The sequence below is a fragment of the Heliangelus exortis genome, chromosome 2 (genome assembly GCF_036169615.1).
Source record: "Heliangelus exortis chromosome 2, bHelExo1.hap1, whole genome shotgun sequence".
NCBI classification, from domain to species: domain Eukaryota; kingdom Metazoa; phylum Chordata; class Aves; order Apodiformes; family Trochilidae; genus Heliangelus; species Heliangelus exortis.
The window spans coordinates 18,662,043-18,673,576 of NC_092423.1; the positions used below are offsets into that span (position 1 = coordinate 18,662,043).

Consider the following 11,534-nt stretch of genomic DNA (forward strand, 5'->3'; position numbering starts at 1 on the left):
TATATACTTACTATATTTGATTCATACTGTATAGCACATAATGTATACACTATACTTAGTTACATATATAGAAACGGAATATATTTGAAGATAACAACATATCCCAAATCAGTTTTTTGTTTTTTAGGTTAGAGAACTCCTAATTTCCTCCAAAAATATATCCCTCATTCCCCACATCATCCTCAAAAGCCTTTTTTAAATGAACCTCTGGAAAACATGGATTTAAGAGCTCATCTTTGCATTCATCACATTGGATGAACATTAGACAATCACAAAATGGCAGCATGATAAAAATCACACACAAAAAAAGTTGCTCCCAGCAACAAAGGTGAGCAATCAAGCTTACTCACAATGAACAACAGAAAGCAGATATTTGTCTTGCATAGGCTATGATAATGCAGTACCAGACTACCTCATATTAATAATAATTTCAGATTAGCAACAAGATTAGAAGATCTATAGAAGATGCTTCTCTGCCAGCAAATCTGTATTTTCTTTTGAAATGCAGATGCCTCCAAACCTTTGAAAGATCAATAACTTAGTTAAGATTTCCTCCCTAGCAGCCTAATCACCTGCTAGTGTGCTTTAGGATAAAACTTCTGTATTTAAAATTTTCTTCTTCTTTTTCTCTCATTCTCATCTGCTATCCATACAATTGAGTGTCTCATGCCTTTGGTGTTATTATCACACATAAATTCAACGTTTTACCTGTAGTGCACTGTTCTTCCTTAGTTCGTATTACCTATCCAAATTTAAAAATAAAATTCTTTTGCTCTACCATATACTTTTCCTTAGGGTCCACTGCACTTCACATTTAAAAACACTGGTCCCCGTTGACCCTTGATGAACAAGCCCACCCGTGCCTTTCCCCCCTTGGCTGACATCGGCTCCTCAGCTCGCAGCCGGAGACAGCGCCAGGAGCCCCGAGGGAAGGACGGGCTCTGCCTGGCTTCAAATGTTACTTACACTCACTGGGATATAATTCAGCTGTTATTAAATCACACGATTTTACTATAAATCTCGCAATTGTCACTGCTTTTCTTGAAGGTGAAGGTGCTGTTATCAAGCCGGCAGTAAGTTCTAGGATTTTGTTGTTGTGGTTGAAAGAAACTTCAATATATGCTTTTAATAATAATAATTTTTAAAATCGTGATTCTAATTTTGACTCTGAAAGTCACTTCTGAAAGTCTACAGACATGTGGAGCTCAGCTCCGATAAGGCCGTAAGGACCCAAACCCACCGAGGAGCGAGCCACGACCCGGGCCCGCTGACCCCCGACCCGTTCCACCCAGCGGCACCGCTCCAACCGGTGCCGAGCCAGCTACACAAAACGGGCCATTCCTGCTTGCTTCGAGCTGACAGCGCCCAAGCGCTTCTTCCTGCCGGTACCTGCCCCTTCGACCGCCTCCCCTCAGGCGCCGCGGCTGCTCTCCACCACGGGCTCGCCGCGGAGACCTCCCTGACCCACCGCCCCCTTCCCCTCGCCCGCTCTGGGCCTGCCGGCCGCCGCCCCAGGCCACCGAGCAGAGAGCAGCCCCGACTCACCCGCCCCAGGCCGCCGCCGGGCAGGACGAGCCGCCCAGGGGCGATCGCTCCGCAGCTGCGCTCGGCGGTGTTGCCCCGTTGCTGGGAGACGCCTGCGGCGCATGCGCAGGACGCCGCGGGGGCAGCGGGCGGGAAGGTGGAGCCGGCGGCGGGAGGGGAGTACGAAATCGACTGAGGGGACACGGAGCCTGCCTGGGGGTAGTCCGAAGCAGCCTTGGAGGAGCCCGAACCCGTCTGAGGGGACACCGAACCCGCCTGGGGGGAGCCCGAACCTGTCTGAGAGAACACCGAGCCTGCCTGGGGAGAGCCCAAACCCGTCTGAGGGGACACCGAGCCTGCCTGGGAGGACCTTGAGCACGCCGCCGCCCTCCTCCGCTCTCCTCCCTTGCTGTCCCAGGGCAGCGGTGTGAAGCGTGCACGTTTCATGTCAATTTCCAGAGTCCTTGGAGAGTGGTTTCACTGTGACGCTTGCACAAACTTGTTTCTTCACAATTTATCCCAACTCTGAAGTGCTGGTAAAATCTTTGAGGGAAGCACTAAGTCATTGATGGTGATGGGCTGGGGTAGTGATGGAAAAATAAGTTCTTTCTCAAAACTAAAGCAAAAGGCTACTTTCTTCCCCACAGAACACTGAGTATTTCTGAAAATTAATAAACATATACAGTCAGTCTAGAAATAATAAGTAGCCATGGTCACACCTTTCTTTGTGTTTTTTTCCCTTTGTTTCTCCTGTTTCACCATCTATTTCAGGTAGATATTTTACTGCATTCCTGTAAAAAAACTGCATTCTGATATTTTGGCACATTCATGACAGAAAAACAGCTGAAACCACCGTCCATTTTTGGGAGCAAAGAGATAAAACTATTCTGCAACTCAGCAGAAGGTGCAGGAAAACCTGCCAGAGCATCGCCAGTTGTGGCCTCCTCGCTGGCAAGGCACTGGCACAGAGCTTTGTCAGAGGGCTGGAAGAGTTATCTCCCTTCTGTTATCAGCTCTGGGCTGATGATGGAGAAAGCCATCCTGTATGGATGATTGCGCTATTCTCAGACTAGTAATTCAATATACTATTCTTTTCTGCCAGATGGGGCTATTTTGGAAGGATTACTAAGCCAATTTCTGAAATAAAATAATTTTTTATGTCTTTAAATGCTGCTTAATGTGTATCAGTTACTGCAGAAGTAAGAGGAAACCGGCAGATTTTGTAACTCTTGGGCCTCAAATAATAGGTAAAGAAATTACAGCTGCTATAAACTCTCCTTTGATTCCTTCTTATCACAAATCTCATTACTTTCTCCACAGATTTCTTATAATGTTGTGCTGTAAGTATAAATTTAGTTTTATTTTATAAACTGTATCAATCTGTTGAGATCATAGCACAAACAGATCCTGGCTTTACATTATAATAAACGTGTATTGTCATAACAGAAGAGCTGGTGGGTCACTTTTAGGGGCAAACAAGCCATACGTGTAAAGGTGTCTCATCCCCTTTTAACCTTAACAATTCCCACAGAAAATTTGTTGAGATTTATAACCATCTTCACTGGAAAGTGACTGAGATGACAAGTCAAGAACGACTTATACTGACCAGTATTTCCTCAGGAGAAATCACACTGAACTTTTAAGGCCAGTTTCTGACTGACTGGCACTCCCTGAAGTCTGGGCAATCAACCTCTTGTCCTTACAACAGCTGGGAGAGGCTCTCACTGGCAGGGAAGAAGGAGAAAAAACTTGCAGTATCTTGGCAGAGCCAAGTCATCTGCTTTGCAAGCTTCTCCATGGATCTTTATTATTCTAAACAGGCTCAAGCTCCACAGTGGTGGGCAGGTGTTAGAAATGTGAGAGATTAATGTAAATAGTGAAGGCAAACATTTGTTTTTAACTCTGGGTCTGGCTGTTAGTTCTCTAGAGTTAGTTTTCTTATGAAGTGTGTGTGTTGCTGTGTTGTAGATCTGTGATCAAAACAATGTTGAGAACACAGCAATGTTTGCTAAGCAGTGCTTGCACCACATCAGGACCTTCTGTTTCTTCCATCATTTACTTAGCAGTCTTTATCTTAACCCACTAAGTTGTTGGGTTTTTTTTTTAACTTTTGCTTTTCTAATTCTTTCCTCCATCCTGCTGTGGGTGTGGAGGGTAGTGAGTAAGTGGATGACATGCTTAGTTGCCTGGGATCTACTCACCACAAACCTAATGGTTTTTATGAGTAGGAAAGCTTTTTCTTGTCTTCAATGATGGTAATTCTCATGGCTCTTTCAAACATAATTCAGCCCAAACATTAGTTGGTTAGGTCTTTATTTCATACTACTGGTCATATAAAAGACATGATGGTGCAGAATCCATGTGAAAAAGAAGGAGGAAATGGTAATTAGGTGCAAGATCACCGTGTGTTTCAACACACTCATGGAGCAATGGGTTCAGTTATCCTTGAAGACTAAAGTGTCTCATGCAGACAGGACACAAGTCCTATCTCTGACTCATAACCAGCATCTTCTTTGCCAATTTTGTCACATGTGTGTGTCTGTATTCTGGAATGAATGGATGAACAGAAAGAAGAATAGCAGATGACCAGGAGAAAGACAACCATGCTCTTCCCTGCCCAGCTCTGTTGTTCATGCCATGTTTACATGTCACCTTCAGAATCCAGAAGCACCTTCAGGTGTGTGTTTTCGTAGCATTGACTCCACATGAGGTGATATTTGAGAACATCCCTTCTGTGATCCTTAGTCCAGTGTTTTCTTCTCAGCTGAGTGCCTGGGAGTTAAAGACCATGAGTACATTGTGGGCACCGACCTGCTCCATAGTCTAAATAAATGTTATTATCATTCCATGGAAATGAGTTCCACAGAAATTATCTTTTCTCTCTTTATTTCTGTGTTTACCATGAGTAGAGAGAATCGAGCACATCATATCATTGCAGTATTTGTATTAAGCTTTGGCACAATCATCTATGTATATCAAGACAAGTGTTTTAAAATTAATTTTGTGAAAATATTTTGAGGGCATCATTAAGTTACAACTTACTAATACGGAAGCAAGAGAAGAGGGCTAATGAGAACAGTTTTAAAATGTCATGAGAATTTACAGCCCTTACAAATAGTCAGAAATGACAGTCATATTTTATTGAGTTACAATTTATTCTAATGCTAAAATATCCACAAACCAGAAAAACATAAATTGTATTAAAGATAGGAGATTATGAAATTAAAGAGCTTTCTAAACTAAATACCTAATAAAGTGAATAAGGGCTGTATTAACTACACATTTTAATGAAATTTCATGACTTAGCTTTTGACACAGCCTCTATAGAAATTGTGAAGGAACAGGGCCAAATATCCTATAAATTGGATTAAGTTAAGGCTTTTACAAAAGTAAATCAAGTATGGATTAAAAACATATTTGAAAAAATATTGTGGAACAACATTTTAAATATTTGATTTCATAAGGGATTTAAAAGCATAAGCTACAGCTAAATGAAAGTGTTTGTTGAATTTAAGTGCTGAAAATTTGCATGTGGAGGTGTTTGAAATTATCTTTCAAGTGTTACTGAAAGCACCACTGGGGGAGTCATTTCTCATTTCCTGAAACATCAGAAGTGGAATTATTGTTTGCTGGATTATTTGTCTGAAATAATTCTTTTTTCCATTTAGAAAAAAAACCAGACATAATTTATGTTTTAAGAAATAACTGATGACATACAGTACAAACAGTCTTGTCATATAACTTGTTTTATATCAGTCTCAAAAGACACTTAAAAGGAACTTTCCTTTTCTGACAAGAAGCAGCTGGCTTAGGGAGTGATTAATTTACAACATACCATCTTGGCATTTCAGTTTGCTGTATTACTTCACACATTAAAATACTCCGTATCAATGTAAATGGACCTCTTTTTCTAGGAAAAAATGGAAATCAAAACAAAGAATAACGCTTTTATTCTTTTGGCTTTCAAGTGAGATTTGTAAGTCTTCATTTTTCACAGGCACCCTGCCTTCACCAAGCATATGGTGTGGGAGTACTGAAAAATGCCCTCCCACTGTAGTTTTAAATTGTGGTGATTTTTTCTTCTATATGACACTATAACTACATTAAAGGATTATTATTTTTAGCAAATGTATTGATCATAGTTTGTAAATGGCAAATTGCATGATACCATCATCTAGAAGCTGTTGACTTGCAGCCAGAGCTTGTACCCAGACAGCCTGGACCTCTGGTTGCTGGTTGTGGTACATAGCATCAGGGCATGTGTGCACACACACTGAGTATCTGCAGAGGCACTCAGAAGAGGAGTGGTTCAGGTGGTTCAGCAGTGAAAGTTTTAAGCTGGGAGCTGAGACCACAGGTTTAATCCTAAATAAACAGCATAAAATTGAACCAATTTTATTGTTTAACTGGAGTTACTGAACATCATAGTGTTTCTATTCGTGAATTTCTGCCTGTGAAACTGGACACTTGTGAAGCTGTCATCAGTGTTTTGAGCTGAAGTTCTTTAACATCCTCAAATATTGCTGCCAGAGCATGTAAGTGCTAAAGAATTAGGAAGGGTATGCTGATTAATATCTGGTGATATTAATAAGTGGTATCAATAGGTGGCACACTTGTTTCTTAGGGTGTCTGTATTCTAAGAACAAGATTGTTTTTTCAGTCATCATGAGTATCGCATTGTTTGCTTTTAAAAAACAGCAGATTAGGAGTGACCCAAGTCAGCTCACATGGGTGAACATATACAAGTGGGGGTTTTATCTAAAGTGGTGTTTGAAAACTGTAGATCTTATCAGAAATGTTAAGGGATGACTGTAAGAATGACTGAAGGAAGTGATAACTGAAGAAATCTCCTTTTGGACCTTACATCTAACACAGATCAGATAATTCTGCCTAGATATTTTCAGTCTCTTAGAACATGTAATTTGATACATCACTTGTTTTCCCAAGACATAGCTCTTTTTCAAGGCTAAAATGAATCCATTCTCAGTGTCCTAGACATGCTAAATTTGAAATCAGGTGTTCTCAGAGGCCATAATCTCTTGTGCTGATGAAGGAATACACAGATTGTGTTTTGAAAAAGAAATGTTTTCTTGCTGAATTTTCAATTTAAAACTTCAATTTTCAAAGATTAAACATCTGGTAGTGACCTCAGAACAAACTGTGCTCTATCATTTCCATTCTTACAACAACACTGATCCTGGGAAGCCTTACCAAAGGCTGTGTTTCAACCAGGAATGGCAACTGTGTTCTTATCTTGGATTTGAAGGACAGACTTGCAAAATATTGGATACAGTTTAGTGAATATTTTAGAACTGTTTCACTACTGTAGCATGCAAAATGGAAATTTTTCTTGGTCCAAGCCCTTGCTCTTTTAATTTAGAGTTCTCAGAATTTGTTGGTTAGTTCCTTTTCTTTTCCTCCCTATGCTTCTTTCTGATTCAGACAATAAATTGAGCAATATTTTTCACTTTTATTCAGTTCCTCTTCATTAATCTACTCTGTAATTTACACAACTCAACTCAGAAAACAGGGTTGTGTACAGAGTTTCAGTTTCATTTTCCTTTTGCTTACTGTGTAACTTTTAAAAACTTGAGGCAAAATAGGCCTGCATCTGAGAGAGAGAAGAAATCTTCCATGTAAGAATGTTTTTTTCAGTTTGGAAATCAGAAGAGAACAAAATAATTTTAAGGTTAAGTTATACAGAGAAGTCATACAAATAAATTTTTCTGAGAAAGATAATAGTTTGGATGAAAGGCCATTTACTGATGTGATTTTTTTTTTACAATGGAAAATGCCCTTTACATCTGAAAAATTGATTCAGAGATGAGAACTTGTATTTAAGAGCTTTTTAAACTATCAGCTGGTATATTGCTTTTAAATATTATTTATCACGTTCCTTCATTTTAGCTGGCATCTCTCCCTTCTGTCCTTTCTGATGTTTAGTTGTGAGAGTATGTACATAGTCTTTTATTCCTGAAATATTTTCCAGTCAGGTGCATATATTTAGGGATACCTAAGTATCTTCAAACTGTTTTTCTCTCTTTACCCCTCAGAGTCAGTTAGGGCAATTTTCATAAAAATCAGAGCATCTACTTACTCCCACACCCTACTAATTTTTAAGGAAACACTTGTTCTGGAGTGCTTCCACCAGGCTCAGACCAAATAGGAAAATCCAGCATCTTGCTGGCCAACCACTTAATTAGCCTGTGGGTAATCTAAAAGATGCCAGCACTTCCATCTCTGAAGCCTGTTTGTGCTGCCAGGCCTTAGAGTTAGAACAGTGTAATCAGAAGCTTGAATTAGATCTTGATACAGGTCTAGAACTGTCAGACAATCTCATCTTATAGGCTTGCTCTGATAAAAGCTAGACTGTGAAAGATGAACACAAAAAACAAGATGAGCTGTGTTTTTCAGGTCAGTGACCTTGAAAATGCATGTCAATGAATGAGGCTCTTGTTTTAACTTGGAATTATTTTTAATTTCACACATTTCCTGGCTTGATTAGTGTCCAAGCTTTGTTTGGCATTACTTATGCTGAAAATTGGCTTGGCATATTATCAGCCTACCAAAATGTTACCTATTTCTGGAGATTAAGAAGTTGGTCATCAGCCCAATCATTTTAGATGTTTGGCAGACTGCATTCAGCAGTGTTTGGTAGGGCATCTGCATAGAATTGTTTCTGAGCTGTGTTTGGTTTAGGATGCTGAGTAAGATGCTAACTAACATGCTCTGCAACACAGCCCTCCTTTGTCTTCTGCTTTTTCTATTTACAGCTAGGGGTTGTTGGATCTTGCTCTCCCTTTTCTTCAGAAAAAGAATACTTTTGTACTTATTTCTGAATAGCTATGTGCTAATGCACCTTTTACTGTGTTTAAATCAGGATGGGGCTAAATGCTGTGTGGTTTCACAAAATCACTATTGTCCAGAGTAGCAATAATTTGAGTTCAGTTGCCTTGCATGGTTCACTGATGGATAATACAAACACAGCAAAAACTTTGCACAAGGTTTGTAAAGTCTGTGACTTGAGGGTGTGGTTTCCAATGCAGACAGTTGTGGTATTGAAAAAAGCTTTTAGACCATATATTTTTCTTCTGGTTACCTTCTTTTTAGCTAGGTGGACAAGCAAAAAAAAGAGAGCCAGCTAATGCAGGTTTGGTTCTGTACAAATTCCTCGGAGTTTTGTTCTTGTGAGTCTGGTGTTGTGCAGCGTGATCTTATTGTAATGTAGATCAGAATCTGAAAAGTTACCTATTAACTAAATGTCTCTGGCTTTTGGTGATCATTTAAAATAATTTTTCCATGACACGTACTTGTAATAGATCAACTTCTACAGAAAAACTCATGGCACTGTAGCTCATAGCACTGAATTCCAACCTGTAAACTTTTGCAAGTAGTCTGAGATGAACTAAAAATATGAACACAGCAGTTTTATGTATTTCCATAATACATATCTCATGTCTTCACTAATCTATCCAACAAGCAAACAATTCTGTATCTAAAATCTGGTTTGGGGACAGGTGGTTACCTGGAGGTAAGACATGCTGTTGCAGCAAATGTCAAATCACTGGCCAGTGCTTAAATATTGCTGCTTTGTATATTGTTCATATATTTTATGTATTGTATTTAATGTGACATGTGGGATTGGTATGCCAAATATTCCAAGTAAATAGCATTGGGTTTAGCAAGGGGACCGAGTGCTTGTGAGCACATGATGACATGCAGTGTGCAATGGGCTTGTGAAAGACCTGTGTTGTTGCACCAATCTCTCTGCAGACACTATCTGCATCAGCCTCAGAACTATCGAGTCTTTTAAATGCTGGGTTTTACCTGACAGCCTGCACAGATGTTTTAGTGTTGCACTGGCATTCCATTAGAGCTGTGAACTGCTGCAAGCCCTGGAAAAACAGGAGCACACGAAGCACTGGACAGAGAATGTGATAAACTAAGGTCTTACTGGGGTTATTTGTAGGCTCTCTTAGCTGAGTGAAGGAGCATCACTGATTAGGAAATAAATAATGCTTGTGTTTACAATTGCAATTATTTTCAATCTCTCCCTAAATTACATTCTTTCCTTTTTAATGTGCACTATTACCTCAGAAAGCATTGCTTGTATATAATTTTACTGTTGATAATCAAGCTGGTGTGATTTGTTTAACAGATTTATATCATATAGCTCTATCTAATTTGCCCTTAAGAGAAGTCATTTTGGTGATCGGTTGGGTTTGTTTGTTTTTTTTCACTCACTGTGCCAGGGTTTAAGACATGGGAGATAGAACCACACTTTATTCTGAGCTCTTTTTATAAAGATGCATGATTTAAAGGTGTGCTGGTTTTGTGATTATTTACTTTCCAAACATTTCAATGCATACACTAGAACTTCACTTTTTGTTGCTTACTGGTTGATTTTGGTTGCATGTTAAATTTGGGTATGGAGGAGACAAGCTTTCTTGCTTTCTTTCAAAGGGAAATAGGATTTTAAAAGCTTTTAGAAAGTGATGGCTGGTGTCTGCTTGCAGACCTTACAGCATATTTTAATTTTTAACTACATCAAATACTGTTGGATGTCTCCTAGTCTATTGATATCAAAAGAGATATCTAATAGCTTCTCACATAAGATTAGGCAAAAATGATGGTAAATTTTTTTCTTGATCAGTGCAAGTTTTGAGACATGTACTTGTGTTGCAATAGCTGGTCATGCAGTCCATGCAGTTAAGCAGTGGGTTAACTGTTTCTCTCCTTATGACAGTTCCTTGGCTGCTCTAGATTAGAGGAGCTGACTTCAGCAGAACCAGATCTGTTTCCAACAGCTCAGGATATGATCTCTTGAGCCATATTAGAATTAAACAAACTTGTTCAATTAGCAACAATTACTTTTGACAGCGAAAGGATTACAGAGGATTTTGCTCACAGGTGTCTGTCTTTGATCTTAGTCCACTGAACTATTTAATGATTCTCTTTGGTTTGGTGCTGCAAGCTATCAAAAAAATAGTCTATAATTTTCAAAGGCTGTTGCCATAAAAAGTTCATTCCTAAATCTATTTGCACGTAACTCAGGAGGCAGTAGCAGGAAGAAAGGCTGCAATGAGAAACAGCTAAATGAACAGAGATGCAAAGTGCACCAAGGAGGCTGAAATGGATCACTTGATGACAAAGCTGAGTAGTCAGAGAAATAAATCAAAGGATGAAATTGCTTATTCTGTTGGATTTTCCTATATTCGTGCATGATGCAGGGACATGTGCTTAGGATTAGAGCTAATGTACCTTTCAACAAAAAAATAATTCTCTGGGTTTTTTGTTTTCTGCCCTCTGAACTCTTGAATTCAACACTGAAGTCATTAACAATCATAGGAGAGCAGATAAATCTTCCTTCATGTCTCTTTGACTGGACCTAAGGAACAGGGATGCAACATTTCCCCAGCTGACATCTTCTTATCTCTAACTATCTTAGCTTTGCTGCACAGAGATAGAATTCCTTTATTTTATTCTGTGAAGTGTAAATTTATACTAAAAAAAAAAGGTTAATGTAACATAGGTAACATAGACCGGCACAGATATACTGACATTCTTTAGAAGAAGTATTATTTCGTACTTGGCAGGCTTATAGATAATAAAATCTTTTATTTTTTTTCCTTTTCAGGATCAGTCCACGCAGAACTCTGTTTGCTTACTTCATTGTCACAAACAGTAAATCTGTGCATAAGTCATAAGGAATCATGCTTACTAGCAATTAATACCTGATAAGAATTAAAATTATTACTCAATGGAAACCACTGGTAAGGATTTGCATATTCATATAAATTACATATAGAGTGTTATCCATAATATTCAGTCCTGTCTTTCTCAGAATAATATAGAAACCCTATCACAGTAATTAAATGTGTATTTCTTTTATTATTCTGACAGGTTTATCAGGACAACATGTTTCAGATTTCTGTAAATTATAACAAGATATGACAGGCAGGCTAGGCAAGAAAGGGTAAACACCTTCATGAGGAAAAAATTGTACTTAG

The 11,534-nt window shown here is 39.0% G+C and overlaps 1 protein-coding gene across 6 annotated transcripts in view; it reads right to left on the reverse strand.

Annotated features, from left to right (window-relative positions):
* The window catches only part of ARMC3 (armadillo repeat containing 3), a 52,567-nt gene extending 50,941 nt beyond the window's left edge, over positions 1 to 1,626 (reverse strand). For 5 of the 6 annotated variants that reach the window (XM_071735053.1, XM_071735055.1, XM_071735052.1 and 2 more), the window contains exon 1: positions 1,546 to 1,626. The gene's annotated coding sequence lies outside the window, so the exon portion shown is untranslated. The remainder of the gene's footprint in view (positions 1 to 1,545) is intronic. The other variant, XM_071735051.1, reaches the window with a different exon arrangement.
* Positions 1,627 to 11,534: the final 9,908 nt, after the last annotated feature.